At 44.6% G+C, this 25,891-nt stretch overlaps 1 protein-coding gene across 4 annotated transcripts in view; it reads right to left on the reverse strand.

Moving 5' to 3' along the window:
* LOC126350130 (kinase D-interacting substrate of 220 kDa) overlaps positions 1-25,891 on the reverse strand; it is a 372,816-nt gene that overhangs the window by 214,302 nt on the left and 132,623 nt on the right. Inside the window, exon 1 of one of the 4 annotated variants that reach the window (XM_050002489.1) lies at positions 13,647-14,098. The exons of 2 other annotated variants lie outside the window; for them this stretch is intronic. The gene's annotated coding sequence lies outside the window, so the exon portion shown is untranslated. Of the gene's footprint in view, positions 1-13,646; positions 14,099-25,891 lie in introns of those variants that run through there. One more of the 4 variants, XM_050002496.1, reaches the window with a different exon arrangement.

Consider the following 25,891-nt stretch of genomic DNA (forward strand, 5'->3'; position numbering starts at 1 on the left):
TCACGGCTGGGATCCGCCACGTCTGGGATTAGGGGGAAGGTGCGCCTTATTACCGACCTAGACACTTACCGATTTTGACATTAGGTTAAGTTACGTTAGATGTAGGATAAGCTAGGATAGCAACACTATCATAGTACTGCAGCGATCAAGAACTCCGGCCAGCCTGGTGCCAGGGGCAGGTAGAAGTAGATTAGCATGGTAGAAATAGAACAACATAATCGAGACATAACAGTAGTGCCTATAGTGTGAGTAAAATAACTAACAGAGTAAGCTTTAGTATTAACGCTTGAATTGTATCAATTAGGACCCACTAATTGTTTAAGGTGGTGGGTTATTATGTATCATATATATTGAAGAATGAAGATTTAAAAAAAAAAATGTTCTACTGGACAGATGACTTCCGATGTTAAGTCCCATAGTGCTCAGAGCCATTTGAACCATTTTTCGACCGACTTCAGACGACCCAGAATTTGGGTCCTCGTTCAGAAGTACTGAACAAACTATTCGTGGCTCAGCGTGTTCACCACTCGGTCGTACTAGGTCTGGCTAATCTTTACGGCCTATGCACACACAGCCTTTCTCGCAAATTATCTCCATTTTACGACTGACACCGCCGACCGCACCGCAGTCGGAGGCATTAGGCAAAACCAATTAGCGCGAAAGAGCGCGGCCTGCGCGAATATCGCCCGCGAGACCGTCCCCGGGCAGCGGGCGTGGCCACGGAGCGCATCGACCGCCGTGTATTGGTAAGAGGCGAGCGCACGCCAGGGCGGGGCGGGGCCACGTTATTTTTATTAGATAATGCCCGGCGCGTCACGCGACGCTGCTGCAGGGGTCGGCGCTTCACGCGACCGCCACATTCACTCCGGCAACAAAGGGCGAGGGGCGCCTTGTGCACCTCTCCAGGCGGCCCGCCCACCACAATGAGCCGGCTCTGCTTTTCAAAAGCGAATGCGGCTACTTCAGTTCCGTTCGCCCTGTCGCCCTCGAGACAAATACTAATGTCGTCGACTAATTAACTTCATCTATAGCAACTTCCGCACCCGAGGAGGTCGAAAACATCGGTTGTTAAGTTCTATCCCAGAGAGTAGTAGACAGGATTGCGTGACACTCTGGTGGAAAAAACTTGCAACATCAAAGAATAAATTAATATAGAATAATAAAATTTCGATTATGGCGATGATGTTTGGTTTGTGCAGCGCTCAACTGCGCGGTCGTACAAAGTCCCAGTTCTTTCACAGTTCATTTTTTTTTCACAATCCAGTTTAGACGCTGTCACAAATGATAATGAAATGATTCCCCGGACAAAGAAAACCCGGGACCCCTTGACCCAGTGGCAGCAACGCTAGCCACTAGACCACGAGCTGCGGACTGAAATTTCTAGGTAACATATTTAACTGATTAACACTGCAAGATCACAGATTAACGTAAGCGCGAGATAAGCTATTGCAAACGTGAAATGCTGGTACATTAATAACCGGTGTAAGCTCTAGATTGTTGAATACAAGTATGAAAAAGTGCAAGCATCGTGTTGTAAAGGTGCCGGAAGACAGTTATTGGGGTGGAGTTTTTACACCCTATTACAAGCGGGGCGGATAAAAGGACTGACTGATTTACTGACACACACACACACACACACACACACACACACACACACACACACACACACTCACACACACACACACTCACACACACACACACACACACACACACTCGCGCGCGCGCGATGGAAAAAAAAGAAGATTAATTTGAGACTCGGGACGGGGAAGAAATCGATCGTTCCATTTCACCGAAACTATATAAGTATACAGCACCAGTCAATTTTGGGAAATTAGGATAGTGTGAATCTGGACGTCGGGACAGCGATTTGAACTACCGTTCTCCCGAAAACGAGTCTCTTGTCATACATTGCACCACGTCACTCGAACATAAGATAAATAAGGCTTGCAATTCGTACCAAGAAATGATGAAACAAAGCAGTAATGGATGCTTAAATATTTAGTTAAACCGAAAATAAATTTGCCTTTTATACTGATTATTCAAAGATGGCAGAATGAAACTAAATGCAGTAATCACCAGTAGTTTCTGCTGCACTGGACAATTGTTTGATCGCAAGTGTTGGCAGCGACCAGAAACGTAACAACATTGACCCGAAGTCTTACGGCTTCTGCCGGTTGAGTATTAGGGAGCAACAGCCTGGGGGGACACTGAGTAGGCTCAAATATCTTAAAGCCGTTTCAGACGGCGGAGGCAGTAGTTCTACAACTGACGTATTTCACCTGCTTTTTTATTAGGGACTTGAAATAAATAAATACATGAGCTGTCTCATGTAACGTGTACAACCATAACGGTGTTAAGAGGCGATGTGACATGACATGGTGTTCTACCTTTTTCACAGTATTTTTAACAATCTCTTTCCGAGCATTTGTCCCATCGTATGGGCGGGCACCCGCGTTTCTCATGATGTAGCACATTAATTTTATTCTTATTTTGTGGCCGGATGCCCTACGGAAGTCGTGTGGGCTATTTGTCCGTGTGTCGAGTAAAAATTGTTCTGCGTGTTATCGTATTTTAACCGTTCGCGTATCGAGGTGGAGATTGGTGACCAGCGCAGCATTTGCTGCAGCGCGCATGGAGACTCGCCTAAATACGAAAGTCTCGCATGCAAGCAAGATCAACAGTCCCCAATCCGGCGCGCCAGTTCGATCCGGGTCTGGCTCACCTACTCCGCTCGCGAACTAGTTGGTTGAGTTCAGTAGTTAATATGGGTAAGTAGACCCGATTTAGGTTTTCCGTGATTTCCCTAAATCGCTCCAGGCAAATGCCGAGATGGTTCCTTTGAAAGTGAATAGCCGAACTCCTTCCCCGTCCTTCCCTAATCCGATGAGACCGATGACCTCGTGGTTTGGCCTTTCCCCCCCCCCCCCCCCAAAAAAAAACAAAACAAACGGAAAAACTAAATCAGGATGGCCGGACGCGGGTTTGAAATGTCGTCCTCCAGAATACGAGGCCAGTATGCTAACCACTGTTCCACCTAGCTCGGTAGCAAATAGTGCGCATCGCGTTAAACTATATTAGCAAATCATTTTCTAACAATCTAATGACTCTGAAATATGAACTGGTTCCAGACGGATTCCTACTTCCTTCGCTGTCCGCACGGCGACCACCTCCTCCCGCAGCTGATCCACCCCCATCGAAGCAAATTGCTCGGTTTCCTGTTGCACAGTGCCAGCTGAATTTCGTTTCCCAGCTGATTCGCCGGGGCACGGCTGCACCGGTTAAGCCAGCCTTTAAATAAACGCTCCCCGCGACCGCTAATAAGCGAAAAGGGGGGGGGGGGCAAGTTGGGAGCGTGCAACTAATTCCGCAAGTTGCCCGTGCCATGACAGCGCCCGCAGATAAACCCCAACGCTCGCAGATTACGCCGCGGGCAAATCCCAAGTTGGGGGCACCAACTCCACCCGCATCGAACAGGCGCGCCGCTTTTCCCGGCCACGGTCTGCAGCTGCCGGATCATATCACTCTCTCTTTTCTAGCCGAAAGCCCGACCGACTCTGCAAATGTTAGCAGGGGCTCTCTTAGCACAGTAAAGGGCTCGTCCCTTGCGATAAATGAATTCACAGAAATGGAAACATGAATCCCTAGACCGACTCCTAACGAAAAGATCCTGTACTATTTCCATTGCTGTGGCGTTCGTTCTGTGGCTGTTCGCGCGAACTTTCACCAATGTGCTACAGTGTAGTGGCCTGTAGCCTTCTGACTGTACTTTATTTTATGAGTCACCAGCCTTTTGACTGGACTGATGCGGCTCACCGCAAATTCCTCTCCTGTACCAACCTTTTCGTCTCGGAGCAGCACTTGCAAACTACGTACTCAATTATTTGCAGAGCCTGTTCCATCCTCTGTATTCCTCCATAGTTTTTGCCCTCTACAACTCCCTCTAATACCAAGAAAGTCATTTCCTGATGTCTTAACAAATATCCTATCTTCCTGTTCCTTCTCCTTGTCAGTGTTTTCCACATATTCTTTCTCTCTCCGATTCTGCACAGAACCTCCTCATTCCTTACCTTATCAGTTCACCTACTTTTTGACGTTCGTCAGTAGCGCCACATCTCAAATGCTTTGCTTCTTTTCTGTTCTGGTTTCCCCACAGTTCCTGTATCACTACAAAACAATCCTGAGCTCCAAGAGTACATTCTCAGAAACTTCTTCCTGAAATTAAAGCCTGTGTTTGATACTAGCAGATTTCTCTTGGCCAGTAATGCCATTTTTACCAGTGCTAGTCTGCTTTTGATGTCCTCCCTGGTCCGTTCGTCATTGGTTATTTTGCTACCTAAGTAGCAGAATTCCTTTACTTCATCTACTTCGTGTCCATCAATCATGATGTTAAAGTTTCTCGCTGTTCTCAAGTCTGCTACTTCTCATTACTTCCGTCTTTCTGCGATTTACTCTCAATCCATATTCTGTACTCATTAGACTTCCATTCCATTCAGCACATCACACATTCTTCTTCAGTTTTACTCAGGACAGCAATGTCATCAGTGAATCGTATCATTGATATCATTTCACTTTGAATTCTACTTCCACTCCTGAATCTTTCTTTTATTTCCACCATTGCTTCTTTGATGTGCAGATTTAACAATAAGGACGAAAGACTACATCCTTGTCTTCAACTCGTTCTAATCCGAGCATTTCGTTCTTGATCGTCCACTGTTATTATTCCCTCTTGGCTCTTACACATATCGTATATTACCCATCTCTCTCTATAGCTTATCCCTATTTTTCTCAGAATTTCGAACATTTACACTGTTTCACACTGTCGAATGCTTTTTCTAGGTTGACAAATCCTATGAACGTGTCTTGATTTTTCTTTAGCCTTGCTTCCATTATCAACCGCAACGTCAGAACTGCCTCTCTCGTGCCTTTACCTTTCCTAAAGCACAACTGATCGTCATCTAACACATATTCAATTTTCTTTTCCATTCTTCTGTATATTATTCTTGTCGGCAACTTGGATTTATGAACTGTTAGGCGGATCGAGCAATAATTCTCGCACTTCTCAGATCTTACTGTCTTAGGAATTGTGTGGATAATATTTTTCCGAAAGTCAGATGGTATGTCGCCAGACTCATACATTCTACACACTAACGTGAATAGTCGTTTTGTTTCCACTCCCGGCAATAAGGAGTTCACTAGTACAATTTTAATCTTTAACTGAATAGTGTCATTAAACGCCACACTTTGTGTTTCAAGCTCAGTGTCTTTTTTTAATACCGGAATCATTAAAAGTTTCCTTGCACTGTCCAACTGGCAAAGAATCTGCACCATCGAAGTCGTTTACTACCCCTCTAATGGCCTCGAAATGTTCATTATAAAGCAACACAGCTTCAACCCCTGTGTACTCCAGCAAGTTAGCCCTGGTTCGGGCGGTGAAGGCACATTTGGTAGTTTTTCTTTGTAGGTCTTGACGCGAGCAGAAGCCTTTACAAACACTTTCTTTGTGGATGAAATCAGCTTATTTACATTCACAAACGTGGAACGTACTTCTTCAGCAAGGCGATGTGCTCTATGAGCAAAGCACGTCACATGAATCCAATTGAGATAAAATGCTCGGAGGGCTTTTCTTGCTTTGATCATATAGGGAACAGCATCTGAAATAAACACAAACACCCTTTCATCTGCAGAAGAGCCTGGAAATATTTTTCGAATACCATAATTTACAAATCTACCGACTCTAGAACGATTTACTTTTTTGCAAACCGGTAAAGAGGAAGGAGTAGGATCTTCTTTTAAAGCACCAACAATTAAATTTTTAAATTTGCAATGTAATGGCGACCTGTGTCTGTAGTTTAATCAACTGATATCCAAATAATGCTGTCCATGAGATCATTTACGTAAATTGTCGATGTATTTTTTACGAAACGTTGATTCATCTAGTATATTTTGATTTAAGAAATATGTGCGCAGGAAGCGTTTGAGGATAGGATTTATGAATAGGAATATTGCTTGCAATAAATGCTTCACATAGATCCGTGTTAAACCTATTTTTTGATTATCTTTGGAGAAATCGCTGCTATTGCAACTTGCTGTAGTCAGAAGTAGTTGTTGTGCTCCTTTCTTCTGCATTCCTGCGATATGAAGACTTGTCTTGACATGCTCATCTATTTTTCTCTCAAACTCGACAATATAAAACAATTTCGTCATATGTAAATGTTCCGGGATGGTCAGCTATCCATGAAACGACGTTTCTTTTTTCCGGCGGCATGGCGCACAACACGGTACCCACTACACGTCGCAAACACTCTCAGCTGTGTACAAGTAAGCAGAAAGCTGAAAGCTGAACTAAAACAATGGACGTGCGACTAAAACCCTGCGTTCTTTAATTTAACTACTGCCGACGATACAGTACGACAACGGAGGGGATTAACTGGGGGGCGCGGGCAGCGGAGCATTGACTCTGTCTGCCTGTTCCTCTTCTTTAATGATTTCGCTAGGCAGTGGGCTCTCGGTTAGCGATTGCACGCAATTCTAGATCGCGGTCAACCTGTGAGACATGGTGCTAGAGACCAGCCGTCCAATTTTTTAAAATATTGTTAACGAAGAGCAAAGATATGCCTCATCACTAGTTTTTTTTGTCAAAATATGCAAATGCATATGCAACATGCAAACGCATGTAATCCAGTCTCTAGTCATAACAGTTCTTAAAATCAACGAGCAATAATCCAAGTAGTAATTCATATTCATCGCTCCGTTCTATAATTAATTTCTTGTATTTTGCAAATGTATATGTTCTATAATTAATTTCTTGTCTCTTGCAAATGTATGAAAAGATACCTATGAGGCTATCGGCTTCGTCTGCCAGAAGATTACATTTATTTGTCCTTCACCTCGATACTTTATAGCACTGTCTTAGCCAAACGTGACGTTTCTAACTGAAACTTAAACAGGGGCACGAATCTGGGCAAAAAGATGACTGTTGCTTCCCGCAGGACCGGTCCATTCTTGTTCTGAGTGCTGCGGTCCGCTACGCTGGTGAAGGCGAGCGGGGGTAGCTTTTTCCTCCCCCTTTTTTTCCCTGGCCAGGTTTTCAGCGAGGCGGAGAAACTTCACACCTAAACGATTCCCAGTTCCGCTCCGGCGGTCGGCAGACGAGAGCGCCGACCCTGACAGCTTTTGTCTCGCCCGCAGGAAACAGCTTTGCGCCCGGCCGGTCTTGCGGGGAAGGCGGAAGCGGCCGCGGTTATAAACTGCGCATGCGCGGGTCGTCACGTCACGTCACGTCAACCAGGCTCACCTTTACGGCCTCCGCAGTCAGGAGCAACTCACGCCGCGTCGCACAAGGTTTTCTACATTGGATCAAGTTGCCCGGGAACCGCTTTCGACGAACATTTGTCGTGAGGAGAAACACTAACGATTACTGTCAGTTTACAAAAACGACTGCCCAAAAGACCAAACAACATACAGAGATAATTTATCAACAATACTATTCATTCTAATAGACCTGGGGGTGTTTCGTGGAGAGGTCTGACGTAATATTACTTTTGTCTGAATAAGCAAAAAGAGGCTTCGACAAAAGCCCCAGAAAAAGGACCAATTCACGAGGATTGTCAGACAGTGAGTCATAATGCACTATCATTACCGGCCGGCCGATGTGACCGCAGGTTCAAGGCACTTCAGTCTGGAACCGCGCGACCGCTACGCTCGCAGGTTCAAATCCTGCCTGGGGCATGGATGCGCGTGATACCCTTAGGTTAGTTAGCTTTAAGTAGTTCTAAGTTCTAGGGGACTCATGACCTCAGATGTTGTCCCATAATGCTCAGAGCCATTTGAACAATTTTATCATTACCGCTTAAAGGCAAATAGCCTGCAACAAGTGTTTGTTTTACTGTTAATCAAACGTATCAAGCGAAGAGAGATTAAATTCGCCAAAACTGGGAACCATGCTTTGCGACATCCAACGTCGCTTTCCTCTCGCACTTGAATGACGTGTCTAATGTAAATCTGTATAATGTGGATGACTCCAAAAGCGCTACGCGTCTTGTGGATTTCTGACTAGTATTGTGGATGACTATATAAGTGAAAAGGACGGAGAGTGTGTAGGCTGGAGACAGCACATAGCCAACTTCCCCAAATACCAAACATGGCGCTAACCTCGATGTTCCAACCGAAAGGACGGGTTATTAAGAACTGACTAGCATGACAAACATTGCGAGATATTACGGTGGATTTTGGAATTTAAACTAGACTGTTGGGGACAATCTGGTGGTCAAGAACTTCGCGGCAACTAATCTCTCCCGTTAGAGGGCCAAAGAAAGAAATGATTATTTCCGCTTCGAATCGTAGGCTTTCAGGTTAATTGTCACAGCACTTGAGACCGCTGTTAACCTCTTCTGCAAACAGAGAATCACGTTAATGTAAATAATGTGTTCCCTGCAGTAGATATCTAGTCGTTTTATTGTAGGTTCTATCAAGAGTTTCGTCTCGGCTTGAAATCTCTATTTGTGGAAAAAAATCGGAACTAAAAAATAAAAATGCGTTATCTACATGATGCATTTTCCACGATGAATAGGCCCTAACAGAAACCAGTTCGTATCATTTCACTGAAGTTGGGCAGATATTATGAAATATGAAGTATAAACCAGGTATACTACAACACGTTTTTAACACTTACAGTGCAAGAAATATAGATTACAAAAAAAAGACTATCGAAGAAACAGTATTGACGTTTTGGAAACTGCTCTTATATAACAAGCATGAAATGATCATTTTACGAAATACTGCAAATATTTACGTCTGGAAACTTATCTCGCTCGATAAGCACAAATGTAAAACGTTACACAAAAAAGACGAAGGGTATCTGTACAAGCCACAAGCAAACTTTGAAATTAAGTTCCTTCTTTCCAATGAAATACTTCTGCAATACAAATATTTATGGTTATTGAGGATTTTATGAAAAGTTCAAGGTTGTCTCCACAGTACCTTGAGCGACAGTGCGGCATGCTATCGTTTCCGCTAACCTAAATCGACATATATGGAGGGACAGAGTTAGCGATTCTGCTACTTTTATGGCTGTTCCGTTTACAAAACTCTACCATCTGGTGAGCAAGATGTATGAGACAAGCAAAATACCCTCAGACTTCAAGAAGAATATAATAATTCCAATCCCAAAGAAGGCAGGTGTTAACAGATGTGAAAATTACCGATAAGCCACAGCTGCAAAATACTAACACGAATTCTTTACAGACGAATGGAAAAACTAGTAGAAGCCGACCTCGGCGAAGATCAGTTTGGATTCCATAGAAATACTGGAACACGTGAGGCAATACTGACCTTACGACTTATCTTAGAAGAAATATTAAGGAAAGGCAAACCTACGTTTCTAGCATTTGTAGACTTAGAGAAAGCTTTTGACAATGTTGACTGGAATACTCTCTTTCAAATGCTGAAGGTGGCAGGGGTAAAATACAGGGAGCGAAAGGCTATTTACAATTTGTACAGAAACCAGCTGGCAGTTATAAGAGTCGAAGGGCATGAAAGGGAAGCAGTGGTTGGGAAGGGAGTGAGACAGGGTTGTAGCTTCTCCCCGATGTTATTCAATCTGTATATTGAGCAAGCAGTAAAGGAAACAAAAGAAAAATTCGGAGTAGGTATTAAAATCCATGGAGAAGAAATAAAAACCTTGACGTTCGCCGATGACATTGTAATTCTGTCTGAGACAGCAAGGGACTTGGAAGAGCAGTTGAATGGAATGGCCAGTGTCTTCAGAGGAGTATATAAGATGAACATCAGCAAAAGCAATACGAGGATAATGGAATGTAGTCGAATTAAGTCGGGTGATGCTGAAGGAATTAGATTAGGAAATGAATTTGGGGAGCAAAATAACTGATGATGGTCGAAGTAGAGAGGATATAAAATGTAGACTGTCAATGGCAAGGAAAACGTTTCTGAAGAAGAGAAATTTGTTAACATCGAGTATTGATTAAAGTGTCAGGAAGTCTTTTCTGAAAGTATTTGTATGGAGTGTAGCCATGTATGGAAGTGAAACATGGACGATAAATAGTTTGTACAAGAAGAGAATGGAAGCTTTCGAAATGTGGTGCTACAGAAGAACGCTGAAGATTAGATGGATAGATAACATAACTAAGGAGGAAGTATTGAATAGGATTGGGGAGAAGAGAAGTTTGTGGCACAACTTGACCAGAAGAAGGGATCGGTTGGTATGACATGTTCTGAGGCATCAAGGAATCACCAATTTAGTATTGGAGGGCAGCGTCGAGGGTAAAAATCGTAGAGGGAGACCAAGGGATGAACACACTAAGCAGATTCAGAAGGATGTAGGTTGCAGTAGGTACTGGGAGATGAAGAAGCTTGCACAGGACAGAGTAGCATGGAGAGTTGCATCAAACCAGTCTCGGGACTGAAGACCACAACAACAACAACAACAACAACAACAACCGTTTACACTGTACCGTGTAACAAGGGAGGTTAGTATCCAACAATTAAATTAAAGAAATGTACCAAGGCGTAGCTGTCATCGACAGCCAAGTCGATACAAGTACTTCGCAAGTTTGTATTATACAATGTCACTACGTTTCCATGCGACACATCTTCCGGAGGACAAAAACCGAATTTTGGAAACCGTTTTCGCTGTCGCGTTTACATGTGAAGGCCTGAAGCGGATTTGCAAGCTCAGTTAAATATGGCGCCTGTAAAAACAGCTGTTAGAGTTTGTGATTTAGTCAGCACAGTCGTTAATTGGACGAGGTGTAAACAGCTTCAGTCTTTCTGCTTATCCTTCACTGTGCAAACAGGCATTCCGTTCATATCAGCCGAAAATTGTAAAAACAAGACAAAACCTGACAGTCCAAGCACGTTTCAAAACCCGTAGCGTTTACATGGGAGCGGAAATCGATTGCGGAATTGGAAAACCGGCAACCAGAAGCGGATTTCCAGAATCGATTTTGAAGTGTACAAGTAACTACCCAGAAGCGGTATTGCGAAATCGGTATACGGGGTCCGGGTTTTGGAGCCCCATGGAAACAGGATGTGTGTAGCGACTAAAATACTCAGCTTTTATTCTGGGGTCCGGACATACAAGTCATCATTACAAAATTCTGGTCAGGTATGTTATAAGCGTATCATCCGAAAACGCAACAAAGTAGTGGAAATTCGTCTGTTCGACACAGGTCATCAAGAGCTTGCAGAAAAGCTCTCTATGGTAGAAACTGTAGTTCAGTTATAAACGTAACTAATTAAGGGAATAAATCAGCAGTTTAGTAATCGATCTAGATGCTTTTATTCACAAAATACGAACTTAAAGTACACGCAACTCTGCACTGGTGATAGACCCCAATTATTTTTTCGAATATTATGAAACACGATTCTTATTGATGTTCTGACACGTACTTTAAGGTTTCAATTTTCTTAAACAGATCTGCACTGAAAATTTAATGGGTAGAAGCCTAAATGAAAGAGGAAAGGAACTTTATGAGTAATACAGACACGTTGAGAAGTCTGTGTAGACGCTAATGAAAACAAACGAGTAATAGAATACCGATAAACGCAGTATCTTTTGCTTTCTCTTATTTACGTCTCGGGGGGTTATGCCGGGATATAATTACAACGCTCTAGGATTGATGGAAATTCTCCAATTGTTTTAATAATTATTCACCTGGCGTGCGCTCTCATAACATCCAAATACTTTACATACTTCGCGAAAAAACCAATCTGGCAAACTACACATTCGCAAACGACAAAAAGGCAACTAGTAAATGAAGTATTCATGTTGGATCTGGGAACAGTTATTAACTTGGAATTATGAAACTGTGACGGATAAACACGAAATTTGTCGAGATTATAGTTTTACGGAAGACTTTAATGGAGGACCTTAAAGATACAACGCTCGTTGTTACATCCTGTGGTGACGATGAGAACAGACCGAAGCTGTGAATGAACGCATGCCCACACGAATGCTGGCACACGCGCGAAGTTCGCCCCACCCTGACCTACCTCGTACACTGCCACCGCAAATGGACCAAGGGTAGCTAAGTTTGTATCAGGTGCTTCAGCACGCTCCGTGACTCAACTCCTAGCAACAGACTGAACGGAAATGCCGAGGAGTGATTTGCGCAACGGGCTGGCATGGAAGCTGTGTACTTAACAAGTAGCGTCAACAACACTAACTGTATCGGAGGCAGCGGCAGGTTTAAGTATCTAAACAAAGTAGACAGCAGAAGGTTTCACTACAAATACAAGGAGCAGAAACATTCTACTACTTTAAAATGAAGAAAAAAATACTGCTATTTAAATTAAAACTTTTAGCTTGCATTAACTTTAGTCTACACCTTAAGCGACTGTTACACTTTTTTTCCTGTTTTTCCCAGTGCAGGGATAATGAAGACAGCTCTCGGATCGTGGTTTCGTAGCTAGTGAACAGATAAAAGTATTCAAAATAACCGCAAATTATATGAAAATTACTTCGACTTGAGCTGGAAGCAATTACTCGCAACTTCCAATGCGCCGTTGCAATACCTCTCATTGACTTTGACTTTGACTCATTCGCTGTAACGCTTTCGACATGCATCTTGTTTTCTATAATTCAACAGTTCCTTCCGTTATGTCTACAACAGCTGGTAAAAGATTACCATGTGCGTTACAGTATACTCTTGTTACAGTCGCCCAGTTCTGGGAATGTTTTGGACAAAATTGCGATAGCAAGAAACCTACTACCCTTAATTGGCCTGCATCTACGCGGCACGGGCGCTGTCTTATAGCCGAAAATGGCGACAGCGAGTATTTCAAGCCGTTGGTACTGCGGTGTGCAACTTCCAGAAAGAAGAGAGCAAAATGGAGTATCTTTCGTCGCGATCGTTGGTCTTGCTGTAAGTATGCTTCGCTGTGTGTGTCTACGTTTAGTAACTTCTCAAACACACAGAATTCAAGCTGTACCTGCGAATCGTATGTGTTATAGATATTGACAAAACAAGTTGACTACTTGATGCGCAAACAACCAGAAGAAAATCAGACAAGAGCTGTACCGAGGCTTCTTGGCAATATAAAACTGTGTGCCGGTTTGGCCTGTAACCCGGAAAGTTGCCTCCCGCCTGCAAAGAGAGTGAACTATCATGGCATGATTCAAGACGCCGCCTCGCCGCTTACTTCCGCCACAATCTTCCACCTACCATCCAGACTTCACCGAAATTATCCTGCACACCTTGTTGGACAAGTACTCGTGGGAGACACGACATTGCGGAAAAATCGCTTTACCAAAGACTGGGCAGGGGGTTGCCCCTGAATAATCTCTCACCCTAAAACTCAGTGTGTGGGTAGCACTCCTGCATACAACTTTAATCTGCCAATAACTTTCAAAACAACACACACTGCGCTACAAAATTAAAGTTTCACTGGGACAAAAAGAAGAGTCCGTCGAACAGCTCTGAATTAGGGGGACAAGTGTATCGTTAGAAGTAATCAGTGAGTGAATGCTGCGGAGAAGGTACACACATCCGGTAGTGACTGTATTGAACCTCTGAACGAATTTGCTCTCATAAAGGATCCGACATCAGCCATCAATCCGGAAAAGTTTGGGATGCGAAACATACTGAGAGCATATCCTTCACGTTTATAACATCACAAAGCTGACTTACCTCTTACGCCAGTAAATTTTCGCAAGTACAACTCCATAAGGAGAGCAGACTCGGTAGCTCAACTCGGCGACTGGAAGAAACCGTAGGCCCCGCATTCCGCACCCAACTTTCGCACCACGGCCGACGAAACGAGGTTAAGAAAGCACCGAGTCTGCTGCAAACTTGTCCCCCGTGTGGTGTACGGCCGCGCACAAAGAGTCGCCGGCGGTAACACAGTAAGCGAGGCAGCTCGGGCGCATCGAAGTTTTCCGTGGAAACGCGTCCTCTCACATTTGCGGTCGTTTCAAAACGAGTTGCTCCAGATTAGGGCGCGCAGAACGTAATAGCCGGAAATCAGAGCAAATGCAGATTAGGCTGCCGCGGCGCCTGCGGCGTGGAGCGGGCTGCGCTCGCGACTGGCGGCTGGCGGCGCCAGGAATAGACGCAGGCGGGTTGCGGCGAGGCGGCGCGCCCGTGCGGCTGCGGCTGCGGCTGTGCGCGAAGGCCGTCCGTCAGCGCCGCGCCCCACGTCACGCGCGCCGCTCCATATCGGGACCGCGCCGCCCGCCGCCCACGCACTCCCGCACACCGCCCTTCACCAGCAAACCAGAGCAACCCCTTTGTATAAAATAACAAGTTCCCACCATCTTCTGTAGCTCTACACACCGTGTCTGGGGGCAGCGCCTTTGAATAGAAATCGAAACGTCCTGGGTTCCCAGTACGGTCCCAGCATCTGCTTAAATTAGAGTTGTAAAACTATCGTATGTTACCGTAGACCATTATAAATAAGCGTGATCTACGGCAGTTCTCGTAGCAGCTTGGATCAGTTAAGATGGTAACCGCGTTACTTGCATGTCAGGTGTGTTGCGTACCTGTCGGGCTTTACCTACACCGCGGGCCATTAAAACTGCCACACCAAGAAGAAATACATATGATAAACGGGTATTCATTGGACAAATATATTATACTAGAACTGACATGTGATTACATTTTCACGCAACTGTGTGCATAGATCCTGAGAAATCAGGTCCCAGAACAACCACCTCTGCCCGTAATAACGGCCTTGATACGCCTGGGCATTGAGTCAAACAGAGCGTGGATGACGTGTACAGGTACAGCAGCCCTTGCAGCTTCAACACGATACCAGAGTTCATCAAGAATAGCGACTGGCGTATTGTGAAGAGCCAGTTGCACGGCCACCGTTGAACAGACGTTTCCAGTTGCTGAGAGATCTGGAGAATGTGCTGGCCAGGGCAGCAGTCGAACCTTTTCTGTATCCACAAAGGCCCGTACAGGACCTGCAACATGCGGTCGTGCATTATCCTGCTGAAATGTAGGGTTTCGCAGGGATCGAATGAAGGATAGAGCCACGGGTCGTAACACATCTAGAATGTAACGTCCACTGTTCAAAGTGCCGTCAGTGCGAACAAGAGGTGACCGAGACGTGTAACCTATGGCACCCCATACCATCACGCCGGGTGATACGCCAGTATGGCGATGACGAATTCACGCTTCTAATGTGCATTCACCGCGATGTCGCCAAATACGGATGCGACCATCATGATTCTGTAAACAGAACCTGGATTGATCCGAAAAAAATAACGTTTAGCCATTCGTGAACCCAGGTTCGTCGCTGAGTACACCATCGCAGGCGCTCCGGTCTGTGATGCAGCGTCAAGGTAACTGCAACCATGGTGTCCAAGCCAATAGTCCATGCTGCTGCAAACGTCGTCGAACTGTTCGTGCAAATGGTTGTTGTCTTGCAAACGTCCCCATCTGTTGCCTCAGGGATCGAGACGTGGCTGCACGATCCGTTACAGCCATGCGGATAAGATGCCTGACATCTCGACTGCTAGTGATACGAGGCCGTTGGGATCCAACACGGCGTTCCGTATTACCCTCCTGAACCCACCGATTCCACATTTTGCTAACAGTCATTGGTTTTCGACCAACGCGAGCAGCAATGTCGCGATGCGATGAACCGTAATCGCGTTAGGCTACAATCCGACCTTTATCAAAGTCGGAAGCGTGATGGTACGCATTTCTCCTCCTTACACGAGGCATCACAACAACGTTTCACCAGGCAACGCCGGTCCACTGCTGTTCGTGTATGAGAAATCGGTTGGAAACTTTCCTCATGTCAGCAAGTTGTAGGTGTCGCCACCGGCGCCAACCTTGTCTCAATGCTCTGAAAAGCTAATCATTTGCATATCACAGCATCTTCTTGCTGTGGTTAAATTTCGCGTCTGTAGCGCGTCGTCTTCGTGGTGTAGCAATTTTAATGCCCAGTAGTGTAAATAAGCGTGATCTACGGTAGTTCTCCTAGCAGTATTGGCCAGTTAAGATGGTAACTGCGTTACTTGCATGTTAGGTGTGTTGCATACCTATCGGGCGTTACCTAATTTCGATTGCTTTGTTCGCATATGCGATCAGTGACTTACTATGCTCGCGCATGTAGTGGAAACCACAGTGAAAATCCGATGAATCTTTGCCACACTGAAGATGCTCCTGCAGCATTTACGATGGGACATGTTTGATCGCTCACAATACAACGTGTAATTAAGACCCTCTGAATTTCACTTTTCCTCCCATTAACTGGTGGGTGTGAAGATAACATTTTGGTACAGACAATGAGCTGTATATCAGCATAGAGATCTGGTGGAAAGCACAGGCGGTTGGAGAAACGTCTAAGTAAACTGGGCTGGCGAATAAATAGATATGTAGCTGGAAGGTGCAGCTAAATGTTGCAAATAAAACATTTCTCATTTTGATACTAGTTTACATTTCACAGCAGATCGGACGCTATTTTCCGAATAGCCCTCACAGATTCTCCTAGAAACTGGAAGTGGTGAAACATCTAGAAACTGCGTGAGGATTTATAAATGACTGTGTAACCTATTGAATATTTTTGTTCTACTTAGTTATCCTCTAATGTGTTGTTTAAAAATAAACAATGTTTATAAAAAAAAACGCCTGAAAAGCCCTTGAAGGGCATGCGGTACCGACCGACCGTCGTGTCGTCCTCAGCCCTTAGGCTCACCGGATGCGAGTACGAAGGAGCACGTGGCCAGCCAACAGCTCTATGGGCCGTTGTCAATTTTTGTGACCAGTTCCGCTACATCTCAGTCGAGTGGCTCCTCAGTTGCCTTCACAGCGGCTGAGTGCACCCCGCTTGCCAACAGCACTCGACAGACCCAGACATTGACCTGTGCAAGTGCTAGCCTTACGCGACAACACTCCACTTCCGTGATCTGAGGGGAACTGGTTATACCACTGTGGCAAGGCCTTCGTAACATTTATAGCAAAATTGAAACTATGTTTAAATGGAAATGTAACAATCTCAGGTATGGAACCCTCGCCCGGAAACGACCGGGTCGATAATTCTAAAAGAAAATCGTTCTGATACCTCCGACTGGAGTACATGCGCCGGTGCTGTTGCTGCTACGATGGCTGGGTAGCCAATTTATGAAGGTGGCAGTGTAGAGCGAACAATGAAAAATTTTCCAGTAAATATGTGTCCTACAGTGCACGGCTTAGGAGCTATAGACACTTGTTCAGTAGTACAAATGAGTTTCACACAAGCAGAGATGAACAAGCGCTCATAGCTCTTACGGAATGCACGGCTTAGGAGCTATAGACACTTGTTCAGTAGTACAAATGAGTTTCACACAAGCAGAGATGAACAAGCGCTCATAGCTCTTACGGAATGCATTTCAGATACCATGTTTTTTTTTAGACTTTTTGTCTTGTTTTCTTCGATGTTAGCATTTCTGGAAACTGGCTACTCCTACAGCCTTAGCAGATTTAGTATCAAGCTTGGAGCCTCCTTTAGCGTTGCTGACTCTTTATATGGGTCCTCGGATTCGATTCCCAGCAGGGTCGGCACTGTGTGTGTGTGTGTGTGTGTGTGTGTGTGTGTGTGTGTGTGTGTGTGTGTGTGTGTGTGTGCGCTCTCATCATCATTATTTCATCATCGAAGCGCAAGTCGCCGAAGTGGTGTCAAAGAGAATTTCATTACAGGGCGTATATACAGCCACTTCGGTTGCACAATTCCTTTTTTAAATTGTGCAACCGAAGTGGCTGTATATACCTCCCGTAATTAAATAGTGTACGGCTGCTGTCTCACAGCCAATCAAATGCTTAAAAATTTGGAGAGAATTTCACCAGAGGGCCTAATTGCTCAGAAGCGGATTTCTGGGCAACCATGCCACATGCACATTTCATTTCATGTCACACACAGAGTTTGGGCTAGGATAGATGAAAGGGGGGTGGGATGGGGAGCACAGACAGTGACGTATCAGCACATCTCTGTAACGCCTGAGGACGTATTTACCAAAATTAACACACGTATAACTTACTGCACGGAAAAATTTACTGTGAGAGTAATACATCCCAAGCATTTAACCCCCCCTCCCCCTATCGCTGAGGGTTTGGGGTGAAAACGGCTGAAAAGAAATCACAAATAAGGACACCTGGATCAATTTCAGTCTTACTTCTTATAAGCATGACTCATTATTTGTATCAAAATATTATGGGAATAAGATACAACTGCTACCGCTAGTGGCTGGAGTAACAATTATAATCTGTGATTTGTAGAAACGTCCCAAAACATTCTGTTGCTGTTTTTTTTATTTTTATTTTTTTTAACTATGTAGTTGAATTGGAATACCACAGATACATTAAACGTTTTCACTTGGTGTAAAAGAGGAAAGAAATATACAGTTTTCTCGAAACGATAATTAATTACTGGCAGAATTACAAGTTTCCTTCGAATTCAGAATTAACTGCAGGCAGGAATTTGCTAGCGATGCGGATGAAATATGTCTCAAATATTTTAAATATATGTCTGTAAAATATATGTAACATACGCATATCCAGGCGAAGCTGCGAGCAAAAGGCGAGTTTTGACTAAAGAGCATGTTAGCAATGGTAGCCGAAGACCGGTATAAGCAGTCACACTCGTTTCGTCAACGGCCTTGCCAATGCCAGTCGCTTTCAAACGCAACAGGACTGCAGGACTCGTTGCTGTCAGCGAATTTATGTCGATCTCAACTCCTTTCCGAGCGAACACTGCTAAGGAACTACAGACATGTACATTTGGATCGTGCACCTCTTAACTGCTCCTAGCGGCACACAAGGCTGCACGTATTCAGCTGGTCAGACAACACAGAAAGTGAACAGCAGCTGGTTGGAAGGTATAGTGATATCCGACGAGTCGCGATTTTGCCTCTTTTCAAATGATGCAAGGCATCGAGTACGCCGACAGCGCAGTGAGACGTTTAATTCACATTCTGTCGAGTGTGCAGTTTTGGCCGGGAGGGGTGGGGGGGGCGGTCGCTGTCACATTTTGGGGATGTTGTTCATACCCTGACATAGCCCAGTCCATTCGGGTTACCGTGGACATGGACCACGTTGTTCATTTCAATGTTCTCGGTAACCAGTTGATCTTTCTTCGTAATAATTACGCTATCTTCATTTACGAGATTATGTGTTTACAGAGCTGTACGCACGAGTTCCTGATAGCATGAGCACTCAAGCACGTTTTCGCTCGTCGACTGTCCCGGTAAATCACCCGATTTTAATTCCAGTGAAAACATCTGCTTCTTTCAACTACTGTTCCGAATGACGCTCATCAACACCCCCGCAATTTGGTAGCGGTACAGGGCCTAATCTGCGATCAGCGGCGTCAGCAAGGTATGGCACACCTGAGGAAACTTGAGCACTCGCCTCCTCACTGAATTAATGTCATTATCAAAGCTAGGGGCATATTAACATCTGGCCTCCCGGGGATGAATATTTAGTTTCGATATGCTTCTTTAAGCCCTTGCCGTGACGGGAGTAGCCTTGTTAGATGAATGGCATTCACTCTCTATAGAGCTCTTATACGTCACGATTAACAGTACTGACGAAACATTTCACGAATGAGCGGTAGGATGTCAATGTCTACATCATACGGCCGTTCGTGCATTAACTATTTTTTCACGAAGTACGCCGTGAGAAGCTGAAGAACAGCATTAACAGTATTATTCTCAATATTGCGTTACTACTACGATAATCACACTTCGGTATTGACGTTAAATCACTTGTAGTGATTTTCGAAGAGTAGCCTAGTACTGCCGGTACTGTCTGTAGAGATTGTGTGTAGAATATTTAGCACCGTTTTTTTAATTTTTTTATTTCAATGGTTCGAATGGCTCTGAGCACTATGGGACTTAACATCTATGGTCATCAGTCCCCTAGAACTTAGAACTACTTAAACCTAACTAACCTAAGGACATCACACACATCCATGTCCGAGGCAGGATTCAAACCTGCGACAGTAGCGGTCCCGCAGTACCATGCCGTTAAGACTGTCCTACACAAACCTGAAACATCAATTTTGTGTGTTGCAAACACTTACTTTCGAAATCAAATTCTGTACTTTGGAAAGAGTTTTCATCTACTGGAATTTTTTTTGGAAATTTGTGGTAAGTTCCTATGGGGCGAAACTCCTGAGGTCATTGGTCCCTAAGATTACACGCTATTTAATTTAACTTTAACTTACGCTAAGGACAACACACACAGCCATGCCCAAGAGAGAACTCGAAATCACCGACGGGGGGAGCCGCGCGAACCGTGGCGAGGTGCCCTAGACCCCGCGGCTTCCATCTATTGGTTACGCAGTTTCATGTGTTTTACAAACTTGCTACCATTACACATATTCGATGCCTTCTTTGAACTACAATGTGTTTTATTTCACTCAGTGCGACACATGCGAACTTGTACCACGGTGCTACAACGTGGCGGCCTGTAACCTTTTGACTTAAATGGGTAGTAATCATAACTAAATTGAACAGATTAATTTTACATATATAAATTGATCTGTGTAAAAATTAAATTTTACAATTACAAGTTTAAAACTGCGAGGAATAAAACAAAAATCTGTTGATACCAGCGGGAATCGAACCCAGGCCCACAAATTGTTGGCCACTATGCTGTTGTGAAAGTAGCGCCTCAAAAAACCCTCACATGCTACGCTTGCACGATACACTACACGTAATTTCAATGAAAAATACTGACCTGATGCTGTGAGCAACGTACCACTCGTAGAGCTAGAAACGGTGAGTCCACAATCATCAGAACATGCACTGCTGAAAACTGACAGCTGCGGCCGTTCTCTGCGATAATCGGGAGCGGCTGACCACTTTACACTGGTTTTCAGTGACCGAGGGGAGAGCGCCACGAAACACGAGAAATGGTGTAATTGTAACGCCATTTGCGACTTGCGTTCGAAGAGGAATGTCATAACCGTAGTGCGACATTTACAGTGTGCTGTAGCACATTAGTGTATGACGACTAACGGCCGCTGCTTCCACTCAAGGAAAACTGCGTAATATGCCGTTAACTTGTTCCCTGGGAATTACCCATATTTGTTTCTTCCTGTTTTGAAAGCGACAACTGAAAAAAAATGTGCCATTTAGGGGTACTCGTTACGATTACCTCTCTGCAAACTGTGGAATTTCGATAAATCAACGTCTCACAGAATGTTAATGACTTACTCCTCACTTTTCTTTATTAGGTCAGCGATGAGTGCAAAATGTGAGAGGCCAGATTTCACTGTTAAGATGCCCCGAAAGAAAAACTTCGCGAGCACGAACATCAGAAAATTCCGTACGCCATGAAACGTCGCCATTACAAGAATTGACGCGCTGCCCACTCGTTGATTGTCGAACACTGTATCACATAGCTAGATCTTACCGAAACAACGTTATTTTTTGTATCAACTTAAGCCAGTTTCACACTGCACGGGAAGGGAGCTAGTAATACTCGAATAAATCATATAAACCAGTTCCAAACTAATGTTGACAAGAGTCAAGAACGGTGGGAATGCGGGCGCATAGATCGAGCTTACCCAAACGCACGGCACACGAGCGGATCGGAGGAAACGGCTTAATAAACGCAGCAACAGTGGAGAGCGAGCCAGTCTGGACAAAGAGAAGAAGAACTATTTCGAAACTGCAACTTCCGCAACATGTCGCTCATTCGCCCTGAGCGGTTGGATCAGCGCCAGTGTTCGATTCTGCCCCCGGTCGGCGAGGCGCCGTGGGACGCTGTCCAAATCCCTAATTCCTATTTGGCCGCATCCTCTCGAGCGAGCCAACTCTGGGGGTATATTCGGGGGGAAAACCAGCCGGTCTATTTGTCGGGTGTCGCACCGAGGCCAGATTTGACGAAATCATCAGCGACGAGGACCAACTCGAAAGTCATAAATTTTACTTCGTCACAGTTCGTGAAACGCTGCTTTGCGTTTTTCAGCATCATCTGAATTCTTTGAGGAATCTTTGGGTGTCATTTATTATGTTAGCTGATTATATATATATAAATGGAATTAATTATGGTGGCGTCTGGGGAACTGTGCTAGCGTGGAGTAATACGAATGAGACTGCACAAAAAGACGAGGGTAAAGCTGGTAACTCTGCTTAGCGGTATGCAATGAAGATAATGTCCATTACGTGTGTTCAGGATTTTTCTCCTGTTACCCACCTGTGATATTTTTGTTTGAAGTATCCTAGTTGAGATGGTGTAGGAACAACAGGGAACTGCATTGGATAGTCGATATGTAAATGGCACAATGTACACATCGTATTTTCTCGAACATTTCTAACATTATAGTAAGGATATCAGTAATCAAAAGGCTGGCTTCCATGCCACAATGCTTTACCGTCCGCAAGACTTTGAAGATGGCACGCACTGGTTTTGCTTCGATCCGTCAACTGACTTACACAGACAATTTTAAGGAAATCTACAGTTTAACGATGAGTGCAGAACGCGGCCTGTACTTCTGTCAATGCCTTGCGTACGTAAAGATAAATACGAGGGCCAGGTGCGTATGATACCCCTCACCTTCAGATTTGTATCTGGGAAAATGCTAGATACACAGAGAAAGCGTGATTACCGTTTCTCACAAACAAGTAATGCGGCTTTAGTTTCTGTCAATTAAGTTTTATTATGTCGCTCAATAGCTGCTCTTTTTTTTTAGGAGTAATCATGCACTTTTCACACAACATTATGTGTGATTTTAATTCTTTACTTGTCCTATCAGGGCATGGAAACCTTTGGAAAATAGAAAGAAAGGTCTGACCAATTTACCAGACCAACCGTCTCTAACCCGCCGCACGGATTCGATGCGGGTTTGCTTCTCCTACCTGTCTCGTACGCAAGGGCGCTGCATGACCTCGTTTTTCTGTAATTATCTAGCCCAGGACTGGTTGGAAGGAATTATTTTAACGTCCTTCCGATTTCTTTTTCGTTTCTCCCTAGCTCTTATATCTCACATCATAATTTGATCTTCCTTTATGTCTCTTTTGATTAAAAAATCCGTTTATTATTATGTTCTGTAATCCTTCGCACCTCATTAGAGGGCCACTAACTTGCACTCTTCTTTTAACATCTGAGTTCTCCAGGTTTCTCTTCTCACCAACTCTTAAGGACGTGTTTGTTTGTAAGCACTCTTATTTCGAGCATGAGTGTATAACAGCACAAACTCGTGATGTTGCAAGAGTTGACTAATTTCAATTGTAACTCACTGATTCTGTAGTTCAAAAATGGTTCAAATGGCTCTGAGCACTGTGGGACTTAACATCTGTGGTCATCAGTCCCCTAGAACGTAGAACTACTTAAACCTAATTAACATAAGGACATCACACACATCCATGCCCGAGGCAGGATTCGAACTTGCGACCGTAGGGGTCACGCGGTTCGAGACTGAAGCGCCTAGAACCGCACGGCCACAACGGCCGGCTGTAACAGCACAGCTCGAAGAAATTTTGTTGCTTCTCTTCCTTAGTCCGCAGAGTACAGGTTTCACAGTCGTAATGTGCCACATTCCAAGCACAGGCTTTGAGAAATCTTTTTCTGATTTCAAGGCTGGTGCCTCTTAAAGCTATCATCTTCTGGTTGAAGGCAACTTCCACTCGCACAGTCCTACTTTTACGTAACTTGTGCTTTGCTCCGTTCTACTGGTGTATCGTACTAAATACGTAAACGAGCCATCTTGTTCAAGTAGCTAGTAACCTAGGCAAATTCGGACTTTGACTTCCTGATCTTTACAAAATGCCATCACTTTCCAAGTCCACTCCTTTTGTCAGTCTAGGAGAATGCGGGCAGGCGCTATCGTCGAGCAGCATTACTCCAGGCATATCCTGGTAGTTGTTCTTGGACTGCGTCTGCAACACGTCTCAGCTGTTGACAATAAATGTCAGCAGTGATGGTTACACCTCGGGGAAGCGATTCGTAATACAACACACCGTCGCTGTTCCACCACATGCATAACATTATATTTTATAAATGCGCCCCAGTCACTGCAAAGAGAGTTGCTGCTTTGCTTGCGCTCGACCATTCATATCTTTTCCTTATGTTAACATAAAGACACCATTTCCCGCCAGCAGTAAAGATACAGGATAAGAATGGTCAGTTACTCACGACCCAATTGATAACGAGCAAGCAGAAAAGGAAATATGGCGACCCGCTAATTTTTGTGATTCTGGCTTCGAGCATGCGGAACCCATACACCCGATTTTTGGACCTTCCCCGTTGCATGTAAATGTTGCACGGTGGTGGAATTATCACAGTTCATCACATCTGCCAGCTCTCGAGTACACTTTCCCTACGTGGCACTCCATTTTCTAGCGTCCACAGATCCACTATCTCGTAATGGCAAAATGACAAAATGTGAACTCCAGCAGCAACAGTGAACTACAAATAAAAAATGGCAATCGATAAATAAATGCATAGAAACCGGAATACCAACAAGTGCTAAAAATTGATGTGCCAACCTATTACTTACATCATCTGGACTGCTCGAGATGTTTACCAGTAATCTTGTAATCGGTTATCATTCGATCCTTCTGTATGTTGCAGTCACTAACGTTCATTAACCCAAATTTAAAAACAGCTGTCGTTTTCTGTTGTGCGCTTCTCCAAGAACTTACAGTGCTCCCACCATCCCCCAATCGCCAGATGGAGATCATCACAGTGGGCGTGTTCATTGGAGCACAACAAGAGTATTGGTGGAATGGCTCGTTGGAGGCGTCTGTCTGTGCGTCTGGTACCGTTCCCAGTGACACTCGTGTTAAAAAGCAGCAGCAGGGATGCGCAGTGTGTCCCAGGCCAGGGCATCGCGGCACAGAGGCGCCAGACGCGGCGCCGACGCAAATTGCAGGGGGGGGGGGGGGGGGGCGCCACTCAATTACGCGCCGCTGTCCTATCAATTAGTGTCTGGCGCGCGAGGGTGCGCTGATTACGCGGACAGCCCCTGCGCACACTTACAGGCGGCAGCCGTGCCCATCTACTTGCAGTATTACGGCGCTCACCCAGACGTCTTGTTTCCAATTCTCCGTCACGGCATTTTATTTTCTCTCGTCCGAGCTTTGAGAAGACTTTTATGGGGAAGTCCCAGGTGTATCTCATTTGGTGAATCTTTACCGCTGGATGACGATGGCACCATCGTTTGCCACAGGAAAAAGATGATGGCAGCGATTGTAAATACAAAGAGGGACTGGCTATTAGTTCGTCAGTCCTCTCACGGTGTCCGAACATGTATGCGTGTTCCATTTTTTTTTACAATAACGGTAATGAAAATACCTTATGTTTTGTACTTCGTACGTGAATATTTAGCTAGCCTCCTAAAATTGGACTTTGAAATGAAAACTAGGTTCATTGCGTAAAAAATTTAAAATTGCAACCTAGTATACAGGGTGTTCAAACCTTTTGGGCCAAACTGAAACAGGTGATAGTGGCTCCGTAACTGATTATATTGAGATAGGAAACCAATAGTGGGAAATGCACTTTAACTGTCCTCGGTCCACTTGACGTCGCAGGTACTGCGTAGCTGTACAATCTTCGCGATATGACGAATCATTAGTACTGCTCCACAGAAGCATTGCGACGATTCTCCTTGTCGTAGTGTAAGTTCCTGCGTAATTTTTTACGTCCAGTTGTGAGATAGGAAATGGCTATAGCTCTCTTCTTGAAGTTCGTAGCGGTATCTGGCACACCTTGCTGGGTTTCTTATTGTCTGTAGTTTGTTAGATTATACTGTGCCTTTCCATTGCTTTTTTGACCACGTTGTCGGCCAGGGTATGCCGCCTTGTCTCCACAAAAATGGGGTAGTTGAGGGAAACACACACACACACACACACACACACACACACACACACACACACACACACACACACACACTTTCAAACCAGTGCTGACACACATCGTGGCACACTTAAAATGTGTAG

Source organism: Schistocerca gregaria, chromosome 1 (genome assembly GCF_023897955.1).
Source record: "Schistocerca gregaria isolate iqSchGreg1 chromosome 1, iqSchGreg1.2, whole genome shotgun sequence".
NCBI lineage: Eukaryota > Metazoa > Arthropoda > Insecta > Orthoptera > Acrididae > Schistocerca > Schistocerca gregaria.